This window comes from Armigeres subalbatus, chromosome 3 (assembly GCF_024139115.2).
Source record: "Armigeres subalbatus isolate Guangzhou_Male chromosome 3, GZ_Asu_2, whole genome shotgun sequence".
Taxonomy (NCBI): domain Eukaryota; kingdom Metazoa; phylum Arthropoda; class Insecta; order Diptera; family Culicidae; genus Armigeres; species Armigeres subalbatus.
This window is the reverse complement of record NC_085141.1, coordinates 286,233,526-286,256,771: the sequence shown is the minus strand read 5'-3', so window position 1 is coordinate 286,256,771 and position 23,246 is coordinate 286,233,526. Positions and strand designations below refer to the sequence as shown.

At 38.1% G+C, this 23,246-nt stretch overlaps 1 long non-coding RNA gene across 1 annotated transcript in view; it reads right to left on the bottom strand.

Annotated features, from left to right (window-relative positions):
- The window catches only part of LOC134220167 (uncharacterized), a 261,467-nt gene extending 247,327 nt beyond the window's left edge, over window positions 1–14,140 (bottom strand). Inside the window, exons 1-2 of the long non-coding RNA XR_009981789.1 lie at window positions 13,708–14,140; window positions 12,659–13,476 (exon numbers count right to left, since the gene is read on the bottom strand). This is a non-coding gene — a long non-coding RNA (uncharacterized LOC134220167). The remainder of the gene's footprint in view (window positions 1–12,658; window positions 13,477–13,707) is intronic.
- Between the last annotated feature and the right edge of the window lie 9,106 nt (window positions 14,141–23,246).

The window sequence follows — 23,246 nt, the reverse complement described above, 5'->3', positions numbered from 1 at the left end:
TTTTAGAAAGCTCCTAATGTGGGGAGCACTAGCTCTGATGATGCATTTCAACTTGTTCTACACAGCTGTGCAGTAACCAACACGAAATGGTCGAAAACAAAGCGAGAATCACATTTTTTCTGTGGGGGCTTCCTAACCGATTCTGTTTTTTTCGCACTTGTATACAAGTTTGATAAATTTGTTATCATGGCTTGTTATGATTCGGAACAGTTTTTGCCTCTCATTTATCGTTGTTCGTTATCTATCCAGCTTTTTACGCAGGTAATGCTATAAAATTTGAATCACCCCTTTTGACATTTCAGTTGTACACTATAATTTTTTAAATAATTGGATCAAAGTATACTTATGCATTAGTAGGAAAAATAATGTATCCACAACAAAACTTGCTTGACAACGTGTTGTAAACGACAAAAAACTTTTTATCAAGGTTCTTTCGTAGCTTATTGAAGTTAATTGAAGTTAATAATCGAAATTCATTTTAGGTGGCAGACTTTTAATTCTTCGGAGGGATTACAACAGACGTAATAATCTCAGGTCTTAGCCCCAAAAGTGATTAATAGGTCGTGAGAAGAATGAAGCATACAATGATATTTAGCATTTTTTTTCCATGTAAATATAAAATGAACGTTGTTATTGCAGCTCATAAATGGCGCAAATGCTCATGGGGTTAAGATTTGCAAGGATTCGTTGTATATAATAATTATAATTATATATAATATTATAATTATAATCTGCTCGGAATTCGATTTCCTTCCAAGGGTTTACATTAAAACTAGATTGAATGTAAATGCCGCAAATAGTGTAAATCCTAGTAGTGTCTATTTAGTGATCGGGAATATTTCCTAAAACACAAAACCATTGAACCTGGGGCTTTACTTTATTCATATAGAAGTTCAATCGGATGGTCATAATTATGCAAAACGTCTATATATAAACAATTGGTTAACTGGATCCGTACATCCGAACTGTAACAATAATTCTCCATATTATCAGATTCTCTGGATTTGATACATTTGTCGTACATCATATTCCTAATGTACACCTGTACATCATTTCACGATACGCCTCGTGGTGAAAAATGCCTGTGAAAACATGCTAAACGGAGTGCACAGAATTCTTATGGATAAGCCACGTAAAGTTTTGAATAAGTTCGCACGTTGGGATTTTACTGATTTAACGTATGATCATAAAATTACGGTGCTGATGCCTGGTCTTATTCAAATACTGCACATACCTACACCTAAAATTGTAGCTCTAGTGAAGCTGTGCTGGTAGTCCTCTTATTTCCTTTTTGGTAGAGTTGAGGGGTATGGTCAAATGGCATCGATAACAATTTAGATTTTAGTCGTATAACCACAAAAACCCCGAGATTCCAGATTCCTCGCCGCACCGATAAACTAACAGGGTAAAGCAAATCTGAAACAGATAATTGTTATTTTGTAAATTATTAAAATATGTTACCGGGCATGCCTGACAGGTTGCAAAACAAATTCAGATTGTGAGACGACGAGACCAGGGTTCTTATATCAGGGTTCACTCACTTTGACAGTAGATGGGAGAGACTAGCGCGGGGGTGAAAAATTCATTTTCAGTGCAAAACATAAACAAACTCGGTGGCTGCTCCATATAAAAATCCAAGATGGCTGAATCATGAAATTGGCATACTGCTACACCTGTTTGTATTCACCTTGGACGAGACTACTATGATGCTGGCATAAAAATGTACACAGCATCTGTCATAGTCGAATCACCCCCTTCCAGATTTATGGCTAGCGTAAAAAGCTGGATTGAGAGCGATTTCTGCAAACCCTGTGCCCAGGGAATCGAAACCAGCCACCCTCAGCGTTTTCTTGCATTGTAGCCGCGCATCTTGCCACACGGCTAAGGAGGGCTCCAACATCCAAGTATATATGGAGAATTTATTCTCATTTCCGATGAAGTTTTCAAATCGAAATCATTGGATGGCAACGTTATCTAGCATAGAGCTGATTTTAAGCTAAATAAGTGCGAAAAACGTTGTGGGAAAATGAAAATGCCAATTTGCTATACAACGCCTAATAATAAACATTTTTTTTCTTAGAAATTTACCGGACATTCAATGTTTCAGAAAATGTGGAAATTGTTGTTCAGGAATTTAAGGAATCATTCCTAAAACACCACCGGAAATTTCTACAAGAATTCCTCTAAAATTATTTTCGAATTACATGTAAAATGTGTTTATAAATTCAGCAAGACTTTTCTAAATTTCAATATTCCAACTTCAAATCCAACTTCAAATTCTAGACTTTATTCTGCAAATCCTCCATGAATTATGTCATAAAATCTTTCAGGACCTCCTTTGGATTTTTCTACAAAAATTTATTCGTTAATTATTCGTCCAAAAATATATTCCGCCGCCATTCATGAAATTTATGGGGGATCAAGGATTTTATGGGGGAATTCATAGAGTGATTTGTGAAAGCATTTTTGAAGTAAATTCTGCTGAAATTATTTCGAAAGGATGATTTTTGACAAAGTGTTGGGGATTACCTGGATATTTTTTTGGGAAGAAGTTTTGTAGCATTTTCTGTAGAAATAACCGCAAGAATTTCTGAATGAGCTTTTTAAGGAATTTGAAGAATGAATCCTGAAGGAACTTCTTAAGAATTCTTGTAAAAAATTGGGGGAAATACGTGGAGGAGTTTCCTGTAGAATTTTTGGGAGCTGGATGAGAGATGGGTATAGAGGAATTCCATGTGAATTTCAAAAGGAATTCAAAGGGAATATCAGGAGAATTCTCGAAGCAATTTATTAAAAGCTCTTGTATATGTGAAATAATCTAATGGAATTCTGATGTGAATTTCTTAAGTAGCTCCTAGTGGAATTCCTGACGGAGCTTCTAAAAGATTTCCTGGATGTAATTAGGAAACAATTACTACAAGAACTTCCGTAGGAATTTGGGGATAAACTATCGGACAAAATTCAGAAAAAAAAATCTGGAGGAATTCTTGAAAAAAAATCGTTGGGGTTCGTGAAGAAATTTTCAGATAAATCTCTGGATGAATTTCCAGAGGAATTCCTGGAGGAACTTTCGGAAGAATTTCTGGAGGAACTTCCTGAGGAATTGCTGGAGGGTTGAATTTTGCTGTCCTCCCGAAATACGCACCCATAGCTGATATGACGTTGAGAGTTCAATCAAAGTAAATTGCCTATTTCCGGGGATTAAACCACTCGACTTGGACATTAAAGGTTCCCCCAAACACACGCGACGAGACAATCGCGACGCGGTTCTATCGCTTGGCAACTGCGATTCTGTCGCCGTTGGTATGGAAGCGTGAATGGAACATTGCCTGCAGCGACCCAACGATAGAATCGCGGCGACTAGCTGTCACCGTCGCGGCGAAAGCTGTTGAGTATTCCTTTCAGCTATGTAGGTTTTCTTTTAACCTGCGCTTAATAGGGAAACGTCATTAACAGTAATGAAAAAAAAAATTTCCCCATACTAATTTGCATGCAAACTTGAAACGGCTTGTGCTAAATCAGTTTTAATCCAAATGAGCTCAAATTTTCAGAGGACACTCAGAACATGGTAAAGAATCAGATGAGCACTATGGAGAAAAATCGGTTTTTTGAATCACCCTACTAAATATATTCCATAATTCACATTAATTTATGTCTATAGCCAGTTTTGACGTTGAATGCAATTGCTTGTGCGAACAAATTGGTTAAGGACAAGTGCTTAAAAATAGGAGATAATGCTTTACGTGTTTTACGCACACACTGACATCACCTCGATTCGTTAAACTAAGTTGATTAGTTTATAACCCTGTAAGTCCCATTTTTCCTATAAAAAACTCATCTTTGGAGCGAACTTACAGATTTAGTGTTTGAGATGGCAAAACTAGCCCTCCACTAGCTATTACGAGAATTCCTTGGGGACCTATACCGTTAAGCCAATGAAATTATTCAACAAAAGATACTCAGAGCAATTACCGTTTTAATTTTAATTATATGTAACTACTCATCACAATTGAAGGCCAAGGTAACATGGGTTTTCCACTTACCGCATTCCAAAAGAAAAATAACTCCTAATCTTCAAATCTATTTCCACAAATTTCGTCCAAAATGGTATGAATTACCGCATAGTTGGTGCAAAATTTACTGTTTTTGATAGCCCATTTTGATTGAATGCATTAAGATCATTTAACCCTTGTGTGGCCGGCTGGGTACCCGGGTACCTTTTTGGAATTCAATTCGCGATATCTAAATAAATTTTCATAGTAGGAGGTTGCAACTCTGTCATATCCACAATAATGACGGCCAAAATCGATTGTACGGGTTAACTGAAATTTTGATTAAGGAGGGGTGGAGGGAGGGGTTCCGACATTTTTTTACCCTTTAGGGCCGATGCCCACGTAGCGTTTTTTCAACGCAGCTTGAACGTGGCGTTGAAAAAACGCATGTGTGCATCGGTGCGGCCACGCTGCGTTACCGCTTTTTCCCGATGCACACATGCGTCCTTTTAACGCCGTGCGCACGCAGCGTTGAAAAGACGCTACGTGGGCATCGGGCCTTAAATGGCCGGCAGGGTACCCGGGTACCCACGAAACTAAAATGCTTATATCTTTGACAATTTTTAACCGTTTTCAACCGTTTTGGGCTCATTCGATTCAGAATTTTGTCCTTTATCATGCTGTTTTAGGATTGGACCGGTCTGGTTCTCGGATCACCGGGAAATCCGGATCTACAGGGACATGTCCTGCATAGATTATACTGATCGTGGATTTCGATAGGTAATCAGCAATATGGGTATCAAACTTCTTGATATTTCATCAGCAGGTTGATTTTTATTGATTTGGGTCCATCAGACGTGCAGATCTTCAATTGGCCATTCCAGAACAGGTTCCTCGAGGGGTCATAGGAGGCCATGAACAATTTTCAAGGGAACATCAACAATATGGGTATCAAACTTCTTGATATTTCATCAGCAGGTTGATTTTTATTGATTTGGGTCCATCAGACGTGCGGATCTTCAATTGGCCATTCCAGAAAAGGTTCCTCGAGGGGTCATAGGTGGCCATGAACAATTTTCAAGGGAATATCAACAATATGGGTATCAAACTTCTTGAAATTATTTCCAGCGTGTGTTCTTGACGAGTTGACTCCGGAGTGGCCATTTTGGAACAAGTTTCCCGGGTGGGGAAGGGGGGGGGGGGGTGTTGGTCAAGGTTGGCCAAAAACATTTCTCATTGGATCCCTAACAATATGGATGTCAAAATTCTTGAAGCTTCCACAGCAGACTGTTGTTTATTATCTTGGTTCCAACAGATGTGTGAAAATTTGAGTGGCCATTTCGGAATAGGTTCCCAGTGGGGCCAAGAATGGTCATAAACAATTTTCAATGGAACCTCAACAATATGGGCATCAAACTTCTTGAAATTGCCTCAGCAGTTTGTTTCTGATTGTTTTAGAGCCACCAGACATGTTTACTTTGTAGTTTCCATTCCAGGACAGGTTACCCGTAGGGTCTTAAGTGGCCATGAATACTTGTCAATATAAGTAAATATAAGAAAGCTGCAGTTTTTTGCAATCCGTGTGTTGAGAGCAAAATCATTGCAAGGACCACCCTTTGACACCAGAAGGCAACTAAGGGGACCACCGAAAGCTCCAAAACATCCGGAGAAGTTGCCGATTCTGAAAGTTTATCCTAGAAAACTGAGACTTTTTAGAATTTTACTGTTGTAGAAATGAGCAAGCAAAATCAATACAAGGACTACTCATTCATCCCGGATGGCCACTAAGTGTTTTTTAGAAAGTGCTGGAACATCAGGAGAAATGACCAGGTGTAGAAGATTATATTTTGAAGTTGCGATTTTTTTCATAAATCTATTGTTGGCGTAATGCCAATTCTGGAAATCCGTCCTAGAAACTATTACTTGTTATAGCATTGTGAAAGTAAAATCATTGCATTTAACAACGCATTGACCACCATTGGTCATCTGACACTGAAGGTCTGGAACACCCGTAGTAAAGACAAATTCTTGAAAATCGTCCTAGAATACAGTGGTTTATTATGAATGTGAGAGCAAAACTCCGCTTAATGGTCCTCCGGGAACTCCGGAACATTCTGAGGAAAAGGCCAATTTTTAAATTCATCCTCGTAAACCGTACTGTTTCACAAAACGATTTATGCATCAAAATGAGACCAATATCATTTCAAGAACCGAACGTTGACCCCGGGAGGCCACTAAGTGGTGCTCTAAAAGCTCCGGAATAGCCGAAAAGGTAATCTATTCTAGAAACTCGCCCTAGAAAGCTGCGACTTTTTTTTTGTAGCTGTGTGCGATCAAAATCAATTCGAGAATCATTCATTGACACCGTGTGGCCGTTAGGTGAGCATCTGGAAACTTCCTTCCATGGAACTTTCGAAGATGTGCCAATTTTTAAGTCGTCCTAGAAAGTTGTAAGTTTTTAGAAATCGCTTGTTGAGAAATGTGAGAGCATAATTGATGCAATTCAAACGGATAGCCACAATACATCCAATAATACTGCGACTTTCAATAAATCGTTCGTCACTTCAAATGGTTTAATAAAATGGGATAGTACGAAATCGTCTTATGACAAGTGAAGACACTCCACTAGAAGCTCTAAACAACCTTTGACTGACGTATTGAAGAGCTCCACAATTGTCAATCTTGGGTGATGTTCTTTCAGTTTTCATAAACGTTTAGGGTTCCCAGGTCCGATTCCAACGCGTGCAGCAGCTAGCGTGTTCGTGGCCTTCCACGAAGTCCCTGGCCTCTATCCGGATCTTTGGTGAAATCTTTCTTCCGACATTCGCAATAAGTGACCGGCCCACTGGAGTTTGCCGTATTTTATTCGATTCACAATATTTTCTTCTTTATACACTTGATATAGCTCGTGATTCATGCGTCTGCGCCACACATCTTTTTCTAGTTTCCCATCGAGAATTGTACATAGCCGTTTTCGCTCGAAAACGTCAAAAGCTTTCCTGTCCGCCTCTTTTAACATTCTTACGAATCAGAACAAATGTCGTTTCCAATATTCTTGTTCGCAGCAGCAACACGTCTTTTCACTTCACAGGAAACGTCATTGTCACGTGTCATGTGTTTAAAGAGAAACAAATTCTTCAACAACTTCCCCATCAAGCACTACCTCAGGACTAGGGATGAAACGATACCACGAAAGTATCAATACTTTACTTCCAAGTAGTATTGTATAAAAGTATCGATACCACTAAATATCGAATGAAAAGTATCGATACCTACTCGTATCATATGAGTACTCATATATTTTTGAAGTAAAATTTTGTCACTGTGAAATAGTCATCCATAATTTATGTTGCACCTACTAGCTGACCCGGCAAACTCTGTCTCGCCAAAAATTGATCAATTTTCAGATACACTTTTTTTTGCGTACACAATTTATCTATAAAACAAATCGGTTATTTAGAATTAGTTTTATCATAACATTTTTCCTATTAATTGAGTAAATCGAATGATAAGATTAAGATTTGAAATTCCCATGAAAATTGTACGAAGAACCATTCCACCGGAAAGATTGAGTTATGATTTTCAAAGCATTCCAGTTTCATAAAAACAATTTTTCTAGTAAATACCTAGAAAAAAATATAAATTAGCGAAAATTTAGAAAGTTTTTCTTTAAATTTTTCTTCAATTTAGAAAAAAAAATTTTCATTACTATTTTTTCATCAATACCATAATTCGTTAACACCGAGTATATAAAAAGATGTTAAATGTTATTTCATGCGAAACACATTCTAAATGTACGTTTAATCATTATATTAATTTCAATAGTAACAATATTTTTTATTTATGTTCCTAAGATGCGAATCTCTTTGATGCTTCCTCAATGAAAATGGCTGCAAAAATTAGTGCGAAGCTGAGATTAGATTTAGTAAAATGTTATTAATATTAAAGTAAGTTCGCTTTTATGGGTTTCATTAATAATATTCCGGTTTCATTTAATAATATATTATTACGGGAAAATACAAATGTTTTTGTATTGTATTTATGATAAAAAAAAAGTTAAAAAACATTTTGAACGAGGTACTCAATTGATTCAAGTACTTCAATTCGATACTTACTTGGAATCGGATATCAAAGTATCGATACCAAAAGTACTCGGTATCGAATCAAAAGTATCGAGTATTTACTCGTATTTACTTGTATCGATTCATCCCTACTCAGCACTAACACCAATAAATCTACCTTTATCTTGACCCGCAACCATGTACTCCGTCTAGGTAGAGTCGATGATTTAGCCTATCTTCGCCGGCTCCCTCTTCATTAGGGCAAAAGCCTCTACTACTGCCCTGCGATCGAGGGTAGTCAATGTCGTCCGCAAAGATCAGGAGCATATGCGACCATGTGATGATAGTGTCATTCTTCTGCACACCAGATCTCCTAATCACTCCCTCGAGTGCAATATTTACAATAAATGTGAAAGCGCATCACTCTGCTTCAATCTCTCCACGGTCACAAACGCGAATACTTTATTTCGAGTCATCAAGCGTTGCACGTATCATCGTAATCAGCTTCGCCGGAGAACCATGTTTAAACATTATCTGCCACAGCTAATTTCGTTTCACTGAATCGTATGCTGCAGATGGTGAGTCTGCAAGTTGTACTCCCGAAATTCATAAAGGATCATTTTCAGGCTAAACATCTCATCCGTCGTTGATCGACCTTCACGGCCAGACAGGTAGATTTTGAAACTGGAACGACGAAACTGATAGGACTAGCCAGTTTATTCATTCACTGAGGGAGCGCATCTAGTTACAGATTTTTTTCACACAGATTATCAGTGGATTCAGAATGCAAGTAAATGTAGGGAAGGGGGATGAAATGATGATGCAATCACTCACCCACTGCAAGCCGAACATACCTCTGCACTTGCTACGAGTTCATACGGAATTTATTGGAATTTTAGGGTTAAGGTTCGAGAGGCACAGGTCCGTCTTCCTTAACGAACTGCCAATGTTATAGATAGAAAGCAACTGATGAAATTTCTAATTGGATGTAGAAAACGAGCTCTTTAGCTCATTTCCAATTCTAGCAGATACTGCTAGAATAGCCAAGTTGAAGGTATAGGAATAGAAATGGAAATGGTATGGAAGTCCATTTCCATTTCTAGCGATTGCTAGAGATAAATATAAAGAAAGATACAAAGTAGGAGAATTGAACGGACCTTGGATTGAACCCACGACCTTCCGCGTATGAGGCAGAAGCAGAAGCCTTATGACTACCAAGCCCGCTCTCTTCTCCTTCTGTTTTACTTTGTTACAAAAAAATTGTTCACGATTACGCAACTGTTGAAAACAAAATGTAAGAAATGACGATTGCTTCGGGAATTCCGGTATTTCAGGAGGACTTCTTGGTGGCCACTCGGAATCAATGAATGATATTCGCAATCACACGCTTAGAATCATAAGGGCGTAACTGTTTTGATCGATTTGCATCTTCTACCTGAAGTAAATATAAAATCGATTAAGAGAAATCGATCAATACAGTTACGCCCCTATGATTCTAAGCGCGAGCAAAGACTCTGCTTCTATACTGCTATTACAAACGATTTCTGAAAGTTTCTAGAACGAACTCCAATAATTGACCACTGCTCTGGATGCCTCTGCACTTCTGGAGCACCATTTGGGGACCACCAGGTAGCCCTTGCATTAATTTTGCTCTCACAACAAATGACGAATTTCAAGAATTAACCACTGCTCCGGATGATTCGGAGCTTCCCAAGGATAACTTAGTGTCCACCTGGATTCAATTGATGGCCCTGGACATTACTTTACAACGGATTGTTTATGAAAAAAGCCGCTAATTTCTAGAACAAACTTTCGTAGTAGCAGATAGAGGCCACCTAGGATCGAAGAGTAGTGCATGTATTGGTTTTGATGTGACAATGTTAAAACAACCGGTTTATGAAAAGTCACATTTGTCTCGAAGAATTTATGGAATCTATCATATCTCCGAGTGTCCGGAACCTTATGGTTAGTCTCCTGCTGGTCACCCGGCGTCAATGAGTGGTCCTTGCATTGATCTTGCACTCACATTGCTAGATAAAGTGATTTAAAACAAAATGCGGCTCTGAAAATGTTTATGAACACTCTTGACTTCTCAGGAAACCTGTTCCGGAATTGGCAATCCGGGGTGAACTTGTTTGATGAACCCAAATAGATCAGAAATAAACGCTTGAGACAATTTCAAGAAGTTTGATACCCATATTGTTGGGGTTCCAATAAGAAATGTTTTTGGCCAACCCCGGCTCCCGGGGAACCTGTTCCAGAATGGCCACTCCAGAGTCAACTTGTCTGGTGAGCCTAGGATCATGAAGGATATACACAAGAGTTAATTTCATGAAGTTTGATACCCATATTGTTGATGTTCCATTGAACAATGTTCATGGCCACCTATGACCCCTCGAGGAACCTGTTCTGGAATGGCCAATCGAAAGTCTGCACTTCTGATGGACCTAAATCGATAAAAATCAATCTAGTGATGAAATTTGAAGAAGTTTGATACCCATATAGCTGATTAACTACTGAAATCCACGATCAGTATCATTTATGCAGGACATGTTCCTGAAAACCCGGATTTTCCAGGAATCGAATTGACCGGATCGGTTCATCTTGATAACATCTTTAACGGTTAAACTGGTTTTACACTAACATGCACTATCGATTTTTCCTTTTCCACTTCCCCCAGTGTACCTTATCGTAGAAAAACACAAATTCCGTAAAAAATGCCATAGATTTTTTCTACTTATTCGTAGACGCACCAAGAACTTTTTTTTCACAGATAGGAAAAAAAACAGGTTTCCTGGCTCAGCCACTGGTTGCATATTGTGGAATAGAACGCTATCTGTTGCAGTGAAGCGTAATTAGGACAAGGTTTTATTACAAGTTTAAAACGGTAAAGGAAAAACGAAGTAACCAAGTAGAAATATTGAGGCTATCACAAAATCCAATTAGCTATTCATCGCCAGATTTTTTATTTTTCATAAAAATGACTAAAAAATTACCAATATGGCATCGTGATGAGCTTCAAAAGCCGTTAAAAAAAATCATCAATTACGATCAAATAGATGATTCATTGGTGTAATTCGGTTATTTTTGGATTATTTTCACGTAATCATGGTGAATACACTCCATACTGCTTGAAATAGAAATATTTTGAGCGAATTGGAAATTATGTAATTTAAAGCTTCAATGGAAATACAGTCGCCGCTCCACATCTCGATATTGAAGGGACCATCGAGATAGGGAGAGATCGAGGAATGGAAGTAAAATTGGAATGGGTACTAGATCCAAAAATACTAGTTGCTATGAAAAACGACAACAAAACAAATGTCGTTTCCTGTTGTTGATGTGTTTGTTATTATCCAAAGATGGTCTAGTAGCCTAAACATTTGAACATATCGACATAAGGAGAGTGAATCCTAAACAAAATATGATCAGAACCCATCGAGATAGAGAGATATCGAGATAGGGAGGTTATCGAGATGTAGAAAGCCCAAATGTATGTAGATTGAAGGGACTGAGGAAACCATCAACATAGGGAGAGATATCGAGATATAGAACATCGAGTTGTAGAGAGTCGACTGTATTCTTTAATTTCGAACCAAAGTAACACATGCAACTTCATAGCATTAGAAAATTATTCGAAAGAGTTGTAAATGAGTTGTATCTAAGTTAGCTGCCAACCATAAGTTATAAATGTGTGATACTGTTGTCACCCATGTTTTTCTTCTGCATGTTATGACTCATGTTTCAAAATTATTCAATAAAAACATTTAGTTTGAGATTAACAATGATGTAACCGATTAACAACTCCATGAATTAGTGCTCTGTTACTATTGAGTAATTCCAGTGTATCCACCTGGAATCTCGAGCTCGACATTCTAAATACTCACGCTCCTTTAATGTGGACGTGTACCATACACATGTGGAAGTGTTGGTTTGAGAAATGGATTGCGAGTGATTTGACTATGCGTCCAATTTGGGAATCTCGAGCTCATTCAGTAGCCGCTAGGTTGCGAAGGCCAACGGAGGCCCTTCGTAGCTTAGTTGGTTAAAGCACCAGTCTAGCGTACTGTAGGGTCATGGGTTCGAGTCCCATCGAAGGGAAAGTGGTTACCTCCAATACATTTTCCAAATCAATATCTTCCACATAACGTACATATTCACAAATGAGTTTTCATAACATTGTAAATCAACTGTAGGAGTTCTTTTGCATCTCTAAGAATACATTCTAACCCTGTGATTCCTGAACTAGACACTGACAATTTTTTTTCTAGGCTTTTCTAAGCTTTTCTAAATAATATATTTCAAAAGAATTCCCAGTACTTACGGGAGTGGGGTTCACGATAAACGATAAACCACAAGGGGGGACAAGGGGTTTAAAATCTTCTAAAATATAACCACGTGGTTTCAGGATGGCCCCTATATTAAAAGCTGAAAAATACATGAGGTTTCCAAATCGTTGACATTTTTTGTCGATTTTGGGCTGTTTGTTCATCTCAGTCTGAAAAATATCGTTGTTATAACATGAAGATATACCATTCTTTTCATAATACAACATCTTGCAAATGGTTATCCATTACTCATGCCAATTAAATTTGCGTATCTTACCTGCTATGCCATGGATCTCCTAAATTGACAAATAACGCCTTTCCACCGTTCGCATGCACTCAAACCCTAAAACCCCTCCGTTTTTGGACAATGGTGCGAAAAAAGCACTCAATGGCCTCCCAACGATAAATCGCACAGACTTATGTTGATACCGCCACCACCGCTGCTGCTTTATTCTTCTTTTAATTGAATTTCTTTGTTGACCATCATTCACACTCTTTTGCTTCGCATCCGATCCGAAAACTCAAGTGCATAGGCAAACACTCGACCCGATGGATGATAAAATGAGAAGCGGAACCCTCTCAACCGTAAACTGTCACAAACACCGGGCCCTCGAATCGTGTCACCGCACAGCAGCACTCACTTTCACTGGTCACCACTCAGAAAATTTCTCAGTGCGTTTTTCTCACTCTCACTGCCGGTGCATTCTCGGTCCGGAAGAAAAATTGCGAGCAAAACATCAACAAAACATTAACCAACACACCGAAAGCCAGAAGGATTTGTGAACCGGGGAGATACAGCAGTCTGTACGTGACTTGTATTGGTCTCGTCTGGCTTTTCCTCTATTACCGTTACGGTGCGCTTTCCTCGAGGGGAGCCCCACAATAACTTCGTTTTCCTCTTTTTTTTTCGGCAGGAAAAACCCTCAGCGTACGTACATTTTCACACTTTCACCGGGTGTCTTTTCATGAATGGATTGGGTAAAATCATACCGCATATAGGCTTTTTGTTATTACGGATGTGTCCCCCTTCGGCGTTGTGGTCTTCTAACCGTTGTGCTGTCTCTTGGGAGCAGGGCGGCAGACGGGGAAATATCACTGTCAGAGATGGAAGAAGAATGGAGTTTGGGGTTGACGATACGGGTATGAGGTATCAAATTTAGTGGTGTCGAAGTCGAAACTAATTACTAGATAGCAAAAATCGTTAGAACAATGTAAATTGTTCTAAAGAATGCTAGAATATAAATTAATGGATGAATAATCGAATAAAGTATCTAGTAGAATTCGTCTTGAACCAGCTTCATTAATCTTATCGGGAATATCATATACCTTTATTTAACGATGCTATACAATACTATTGCCAGAAGCTGGGGGAAATCGATCCAGGGGTTATTCGCAGGGAGAAGAGTTCATTTGAAGTTTCACTTCTGTTGATAGCGTTCAGTGTTTTGAAATCTGTTCAAACATTGTTTGTATTACTCTTTCAGTTTGGTTTCACACATCCACGTAGTACACCCACAAAATTTTGTTCATTAGTAATAACATGTTATAACTGAATTGGCTATGCTTATCTCTAATCAAGATTTGATTTGTCGTTTGATGTACTAACATTTATCGTTAAGAGCTGAACTCTCAGAAAATAGATTTCACTGATTTCCCAACGATTCAATTAAATTCACTCACATATAATACTTTATTTTACTATACAGAATGTCCAACCACGAGTATTCATTAAATTTTTAATTTTGAAATCATTCGCATACGAATTGTAGCATCACAAAAACAATTGCCACTGTCAGAATGTCGCTGTTTTAAAGTTTATTTTTGTTTAATTTCCACAATTTAAAGTTCTTGTTCGTCATAAATTCCGACAGAGCCGCTCGGCACAACTTCACACAATCGAACCATGCAACTAATCGTTCGCAATGTTTAGAATCCAAAGGATTTTGACACTGGCTGCCGGCTTCAGCCACCGATTTACAAACGTCCAGATTACGGTAAAGTTTTAGGAGAACTGTTTCCCTATCATCAGAACCGTCAGCATACAAACAAACCGTCCCTCCTGGCGGCAGGATACCGGCAAATGGAAGCTTCTTTTGGAGACTGCGCATGAAACGAAAGTATCAAGTCTAGTGAATCCGGTCGTCTGCGCCAGGGTCGGTCGGAGGCAGCACCCGTTGGCAAACATGTGGAGTTGAGCGACCGTAATACCGTAATAAAGACCGAATGAATGACAGGGGGAGAGGATCGATAATCGCTGAGATGGGATTGTGAGATGCAAGATCTTGACCTTTGTGGAAGTTTTAAAAATATGTTTTTTTTTCAATTGATTTATTTGGATCAGAAGTTCGTAACGATTAACGTACCCACATTTGTTCAATTGATACTGGCTATATATAAATTTAAGACATATTTAAGCCTCGGACCCTCGAGCGGGTATGGGATTTTGCATTTGAAACAAACAAAAATGTTCCAATATATAGTTAGTTCCTTTTTAAATCTAAATTTGGGCCACAAATCAAAAGTCCTTTGCCCACCGACCACACGAGCATCTTCCTCAATGGCACACAATCAGAGAGTGCGGGATCTTCACCGCAGACAACGTCTCTTTGAGGTTCTCTGCTAAACATCACTTTTGTTGATCCTATCATCAGCATATGACATGAATTGCACAATTCATTGTGATCTGCCGTTTCTGCACATTTGGTTATTCATGCGTTCCGTTCATACAGTCCGAGAATTCGATGGTCTGTCTTGGATAATATCTTTGGTCGATTCGATAGACCATTTGATTCAAACTCATGGACAATTTGGAGATCCTACAACATCTCAATTGCCTAAAACTCCGACGCAAGTGAAATACAAATATTCAGAGGACATTATTGAGTTGATGCCGCGGCTGAGGACTTCATGGAAGCTTTGGTTGATTCGGTAGACCATTTGATTCAAACTCAAGGACAATTTGGAGATCTTACAACATTTCAATTGCCTGAAACTGCGACGCAAGTGAAAGACAAATATTCAGGGGACTTCATTGAAGCCTTGGTGGATTCGTTAGACCATTTGATTCAAACTTCAAGACAATTTGGAGATTTTACAACATCTCATATGCCTAGATTTAAGGCGCAAGTAAAAGACAAATACCCGGAGTACATAATTGGGGTGATACCACGGCAGAGGACATCATGGAAGCCTTGGTTGATTCGATAGACCATTTTGCTTAAACTCCAGGGCAATTTGGAGATCTTACAACAACTCAAATGCCTGGATTTGAGACGCAAGTGGAGCTTGATGACCGCACAATTCGTAGTTGCTACTCCGTGATTGACCAGAACAATCGAAATTGCACAGGGAACTAATAGTTGGGGCTTGGGATTAGCTTTCCAACCTCAATGTGCACAGACCAGCCACGTCCTTACGGTCATCTGGGAAGGGAAGGAATAGTTGGTGTGACATCTGTTGTTACTAGAGACCGAGATCACCTCTGCATCTCCACAGTTGCCACAGGAAGGATTCTTATTAGTGGGTGGGTTAGGTAGTTACACGGATCAGGATTCACCTTGGTAAGTGATGCGATCCATGCAACTTTGATAATATGAAAAAAAAAATGCTTTTAATTATTTTAACCGGGATATTAATGCTTATATGAGTCGTCATCTATTATAACGAACTATTCAATGAATTCTTAAGTGCAAAAATCAAAAATATATACACAGGATTATTCCTTTACACGATTTTTTTCGCTCGTATTTTTTATCGTGTGACTACAATTTGTCACCAAAATCATCGCAACATGTTTAAAAAATCCTAAATAATTCAAAACAAAATCACATGGTATTTACGATGCGTTCAATATTTTGGATGACTGGAAAATTGAAAAAAATGTAAACTGTGTAAAAACAGAATCCTGTGTAGAAAGTCCATAGATGTTGTGAAAAACAGTCTAAGAAAATAAACGAAGTCTGGCTACTATAAAGAAAGTTACTCAACATACATCTGCTTGACCTTTTCAGGGGTGGTTCTATTGTGAATTTAAAACTAAAAAGTTACTATTCTATAAATAGCCTGTAATAGATAAAAAGAAATACCTTCACTTCACAATGTTTACATTTAAGATGAATGTTTATATATCAAATGCCCCAAATCAGCATTCATAGCACTGATGAAGCCACTAACATCTTTAATAATGACATTGAATATAACTACATAATGAGAACTTTTTTTGGAGGACTCTAGTGCTTTAATTAAATCATCCACATAATAATGAATAGATATTCTGCTGGACTCTAACTCTAACAAAACAGTATACAATCAAAGTTTTTTGCTCATTCATATTCACTAATAATTATTTTGGTAGAAAATGAAATTACTCTAGAGAAATTAAGTTGCGGTAATATAAGGTGTTTGAAAATTTGTATCAGTTGATTACCGCCTTTAACAGTATACAGTTACAACGCAATAGGAGGCTAAGTAGAACTGACTGACTAAATTTCCTTTTATCTTTGTTCAATAAATTCAGTCGAATTCTACTTTACCTCTCTTTGCTTCGATCCGCGACCGGTAGCACGCGCCCTGTTGGTCATTGAAAAACAGTACGTGTCAATTTAATTCCCAAATTTACACAGCTTTATTCCATCTACGGAACGGTACTAGATGGGTTCCTATTAAGCCCAGTTCGTACAATCCTACCAGCACAGGATTACATCCTCCCGAAGAACCATTCTGCATTACTCAAACACCATAGAGCCATTGAAGATCACGTTGCAAGATGTTTATAACAAATTACATTGACTGAACTTCAATGACCCATGAGACCGACTGTAACACAGAATTATTCCTACCATATGCGTCTCCTGAAGAATTATAATTCATAGCCCAGGGTATCCATCGACCCGATATTGTAGTTCAACCTTCAAACGTGGCAACCTAAAACCATGTTTTTTTTTTAATATTTGATTTCTTGAATGTGTCAGTATAGTACGAAAACATTGATTCATGTCATAAAATATTAAATATAAAATTTTATTCCATCGAAAGGATAAACTCTTTAGTGTGGAAGATAAATAAATTTAAATTTATGAAAAACAATTCCGGGTGAAAAATGAAAAATGAAAAAAATGTTAAAATAGAGCGTTAATGAATAAAGCTTCCAATGAATGATTAAATTGGTTATGATTAAATCATTTAACTCTATGATTAAAGATTTATATGTAAATCGGAAAGAACTCACAGGATTCCGTTGGCGATGATATCTAGCTTCGTACTTCAACTTATTCCGAGAGGCTTTCCTCGTCCTTCATGTCTTCGGGATATCCAGGATTGAAACAAATTTTGATGACATAGCAGTTCTCCTAGCCACAAACAAAATTCTCCAAAAATTCATCGTAAATATTAAGGTAGCACTTAACAGAACTTTTATTTATTTTTTAATCATCTGGGTACCAGCGGCCTAATATTTGTGATTGAAAAAAAAAACGCTCGTAGAACCTCTAAAAAATTTGACACTTGGGAAAAAAACATCCGAATCAACTCATGGCACACTTCGAACTCCTCTCAAATGCCTGGATTTGAGACGCAAGTGGAAGATAAATACTCGGAGGACATAATTGGGTTGACACCGCGGCTGAGGACATCATGGATGCCTTGGTTGTTTCCATAGACCATTTTACTCAAACTTCAGGACAATTTGGAGACCTTTCAACATCTTAAATGCCTGAATTTGAGACGCAAGTGAAAGATAAATACTCGGAGGACATAATTGAGTTGATACCGCGGTATGGGACATCATGGAAGCCTTGGTTGATTCGGTAGACCATTTGATTCAAACTCCACGACAATTTGGAGATCTTACAACATCTCATATGTTTGGATTTGGGGCGCAAGTGAAAGACAAATACTCGGAGGACATAATTGGGTTGATGCTGCGGCTAGGGGCATTATGGAAGCCTAGGTTGATTCGGTAGACCATTTGATTCAAATTCCAGTACAGTACGGAGATCCTAGAACATCATAATTTATTATAAAACATGTTTCGTATATTAGTTTACATTTATTTTAACAAGTTCACAGTAGACAACATGCTTGAAAACATTTTCTGAAGCTTCATACATTCTGTAGTATAAAGTGGTTCCTAAAGGTACCGAATAATCATCGTATGCGTAGTAGGGATGCTCAAAATGTGTTCTTATGTTCCAGGTGATGTCTTTTATTTGTTATTTTATCATTTCCATCATCACTATATGAATAGATATCATTTTTGGTAATAAAATATAAGTATATCTCCAAAATCGCATTTTTCTAAATTCGTTGCTTTACTCCCACAGTTCTAGCGAAAAATTGAATACCCCTAGATACAATATTTTGAAATGTCCAGAAACTAGAAGAGATGGCTAAGAGGTTGGTGAAAAAACTAAGAAAATTGGTTGAAAAACCACTGAGATATAGCCATTTGAAAATTTAGTTACAACGATTTTCTGAACGAATGAATCCTAGTGTTAAACTGCAACTTGGCAACAGACGAATTGTGGCAGTCAATCTAAACGCATAACAAAGTACAAGTAATGAACTTTAAATTAATACCTGAGTTGTAAGCGAATGTAGGGATTGTTTCATCAAAAACCATTTCCTACTATACAAAGCAGAAATCAATCTCCCATTACAAGGAGTGTATAAACAAATGCACCATGCGTCTCCATATGCTTGTGTATTCATACGTCGAACATGTTTAAAGCTTGTTGACATAAAAAGCAATAAATCTCCAAAAGTAATGAAATTACAAACTTGGTGTCTTCGACAGAGTTTTACAGGAGAAGCTACAACTCATATACATATACCTTCCATGTTGTAAAGTGGAAAACATATATTTTTTCATCTCACTTTTAGGGGGATTGCTCAGTAAGCTGAGCAAAGAAGCGCATCGATTTACTGACAAAATGTCTCGAAGACGCCATTACGCTAAACCACATAAATAATAAAGGTACTAATAAATAAACGGGATAAAAACACGATTTTAGCCACCGTGCAATGTGGTAAGATAGAGACTTGGTAAAATGGTAAAATGTTGCGAAAGTAGATTTTGATTGCCACGGAGAATTGATTTATACCCCACAAAAGCTGGGTATAAAACAGTTTCTCGCAAGAGCAGCTGCTGTAAAATTGGTAATACGACGAAGTCTACTCTGCCTGAAAACCATTTCAACTGGCAGTATCGGTAAACAGAAAATAGCTCGGTTTTGTACAACTAAACATCAATTCGTGACATTAATTCAACCGTCGAGGATTACAATTTTCCGATCAGACTAATTTTAATTGCTAATGATCTGTTACATGAATTCATCTCTTAAACTATGCCCTGACCATCACCACTAACCGTTCGTTCTACGTTTGGACTTTCGGAACACAGATTATCATCTCCAATCTGCAGTGGAACAAATAGATTTAGATTTTGACTTCTCTCGCTGTGACTACGAGGCTGTGAAGAACGAGCTAAATTCATTATATTGGTTCTAAATACTCAGCAGAGACGATATAAACATCTCGATTACATCATTCTACAACGCGGTCTTTGATACGAAAAGCAGGGCATTGCGCACCTCGACTCGAAACGAGTAAACCATGCAAACTGCCAAACGAAAGAGCTGTCGAAATGAGATGCGGCCCCAGGTATGTTCTTCTTCGTAGATTTTTCCACCGGAGGTCGTACACGCAACGGACGTGTGGTACCATTGCCAGTCAGGTCCCTGGTGACAGAACAATTTGTTCTGTAAACTTCAATCTCATCCCCCATGTAGGGGGATGAAAATATTTCGAATTCTTCGATCAATGACCGATTGTCTTGCACTTCAACAAGATCTCGATGGCAATTTTTAATTAGCATAGGCCTAGATTTAAGTTTATTGTTGGATTTAGTTTTAAGCCGAATTGTATCATTTGGATATTTATTGTAATCTGTTGATGCATAGAAAAGATTAGGAGGTTTTGCGCCCGTTTGAGTGAGAGCTAATGAATTTCTAATTGTTCAACTCAAGTGGGCTTTTCCCTGCTCCCAATAAATAAATAAATAAAGTTGTAGTATTTAATTTGAATAAAAAATACCAAGAATTCATTTTCTGCCGCTCAACACTCATTTGTGGTATTCACGTTCATTACTCATTTGTGAAATTCACAAAAGCGAACAAAGCTTTATTTTATAGATTTCTTATGATGCATTTAAAATTGAGGATCCTATATGTGGCCTATCCTCAATCCTAAAGTGAACAGACGTCTCGTATTATGCGGGACAGTCCCGAATTCAGTCTGCTTGTCCCACATTGCAGCCGTGTCGGAAAACGTCCCGCATTCCATGATGAATCTGTGAATTTGATAGACTATAGAATCCGTAAAAAATCCTAGGAATCGGTGAAAATCTTTGGAGTCTAAAAGTATTTGAATAACCTTAAGGGTCTGGAGAATGTAAGAATATTGAAAATTAGTTTGACGTACGGAACCAAAATAACGTCAAAATATTCTGAAAAATTTGGGTCATTACTACGATCTGAATCGGAAGGCTCTGAGTCACTTCCAGGATCTGAAAATCTGGATATGAGAAAATGTGTAAAATCTGTGATCATTGCAAAAAATCTGAAAAATCTGTCTGAAATCCAGATTTATGCATATGCACAACATGTGACAGATTTAGTTCGAAAAAATATTGGCAAGTAACCACTTTCTTCGGTGGGGTTTGATCCCCCGAAATCAGTACGCTAGATAGCTTTCCCCACTTTTCGTGGGATCAAACCCCTCCGAAGGAAGTGGTTACCCTCCAATACATTTTTCGAACTAAATCTGTCACATGTTGTACATATATGCATTATGGGGTATACCCCGTTAGGCATAATGTACGTTGGACATAATGGACGTTAGGCATAAAATGACCCAAAGAACAGCCTATGCCATAAAGAAGGCAAAATTATGCCAAACGTCCATTATGCCTAACGTACTTATCCCTAAAGTACTTATGCCTAACGTCGCGGACCCTGCATTATGCATAAATCTGGTTTTCAGACATAGTAATTAATAACCACTCCTATAGGCAATAGGGTGGTTCAAAAAATCGACTTTGCTCCACAATAGAGATGGTCGGGTTTCACATTTTGTAAACCCGAACCCGACCCGAACCCGATTTAGAAATTCCTTTCAAACCCGAACCCGACCCGAACCCGGAATGAAAAATCTTATCAAACCCGAACCCGACCCGTACCCGACAATTTTTGCAGTCTTAAGCCCGAGCTGGACCCGAACTAATTTTTTGGCGGAAAACCCAAACTAGATAGTTGATATTTCTCTTTACACCCAAAAGCGTATAGGCCCAAACAATGAACAAGCCTTACATTTACCAGAAACGAATAAAAAAATATTCAATACTTTATTTCTCAAACTTGTACCCGACCCAGACCCGACATTTTATTATCTCACAAACCCGTACCCGACCCGAACCCGACATCGTTCTAATTTTCCAAACCCGACCATTTCTACTCCACAACGCTCATTAGATCATGTTCGATTACTAATTATTGGAACGATTAATAAGGACGCGTTTTTTGCTGAGTGAAAGCTCTGAGGTATTCCTTTTAGCTATGTAGGTTTTCTGTTAACCTACGCTTAATGAGAAAGCGCCATAATAAGTATAATGAAAAAATAAATTTTCCCTTACTAAGACCGTTACAAATATTCAATTAAAATTCTGTCCTACTGTTCCCCAAAAGGTCAAAGGGGGTATAATAAAAATAAATATTAAAATGAAAAAAATCAAAAAACTCCTCGGATTTTTTAAAGAATTTTTTAGAAATTCTCAAAATTATCCGAATTTTATTTGGTTGCCCCCTCAAAATACTATTTTTTGGCAAAAAAATCCGAGGGGGGGGGGGAGACAAAATAATTCTTAAATATTTGTATCGGCCTAATTTTCATGCAAACTTGAAACGGCTTGTGCTACATCAGTTTTAATCCAAATGAGGTAGAATTTTCGGAGGACACTCAGAACATGATACAGAATCAAATGAGCGTTGTGGAGCAAAATCGTTTTTTTGAACCATCCTAAGGCAATTAACGTTGAATGAACTAAAAAATCTGCAAAATCAGGAAAACGCCCAAGGGCATACAATAACTTTCCCACAGACACTCCGACTCTACTCCAACCAAACTAAATTTCCTGAGGGCGGAGTCAAAGTTTCACAACATATCGGAGCATGTATGGGCCCGTAAATCACTTGAGGATTGAAAAAAAAATGTCATCGTCTTCGTCCAATGGTGTTCCAGACTAAACACTTATCGAAGAATTTCTACGACTGAAGAAGGAATCGAACCCTCATCGAACCCTCGAACAGCTCATCAATACATAACATACATACACATACTGCAGTCAAACTTCCATGAGTGGATATTGGACAAAAAAGAGAGGACAGAAAACCATCAGGGCACCCCACTGAAGCGATTTGGATGGGAAGAGTGAGATCGCCTACTTCCTATTGTTAACATCTCGTGGATAAACGGCGGGTTCTTCTCCCCATCTATTGGGTCAATCTGGGAAATGATGGCTAGATTATAATATTTTGTGTACGAACTTTCTTCTGGAAGAAGATTCTCTATTCATCCCGTGGATTCGCATAAGTGTCTCTGCCTATGGAACCACCCCACCCATTTCTGGCCATCTCATACAGGAGTTTGATGAAATACAAACAATAGTATAATCAGGACCAATCGTTTGTCAGATATCGACAGGTGCCTAGCAAGTTGCTACAATAGATAGTAATATCATCATCATCATCATCATCATCATCATCATCATCATCATCATCATCATCATCATCATCATCATCATCATCATCATC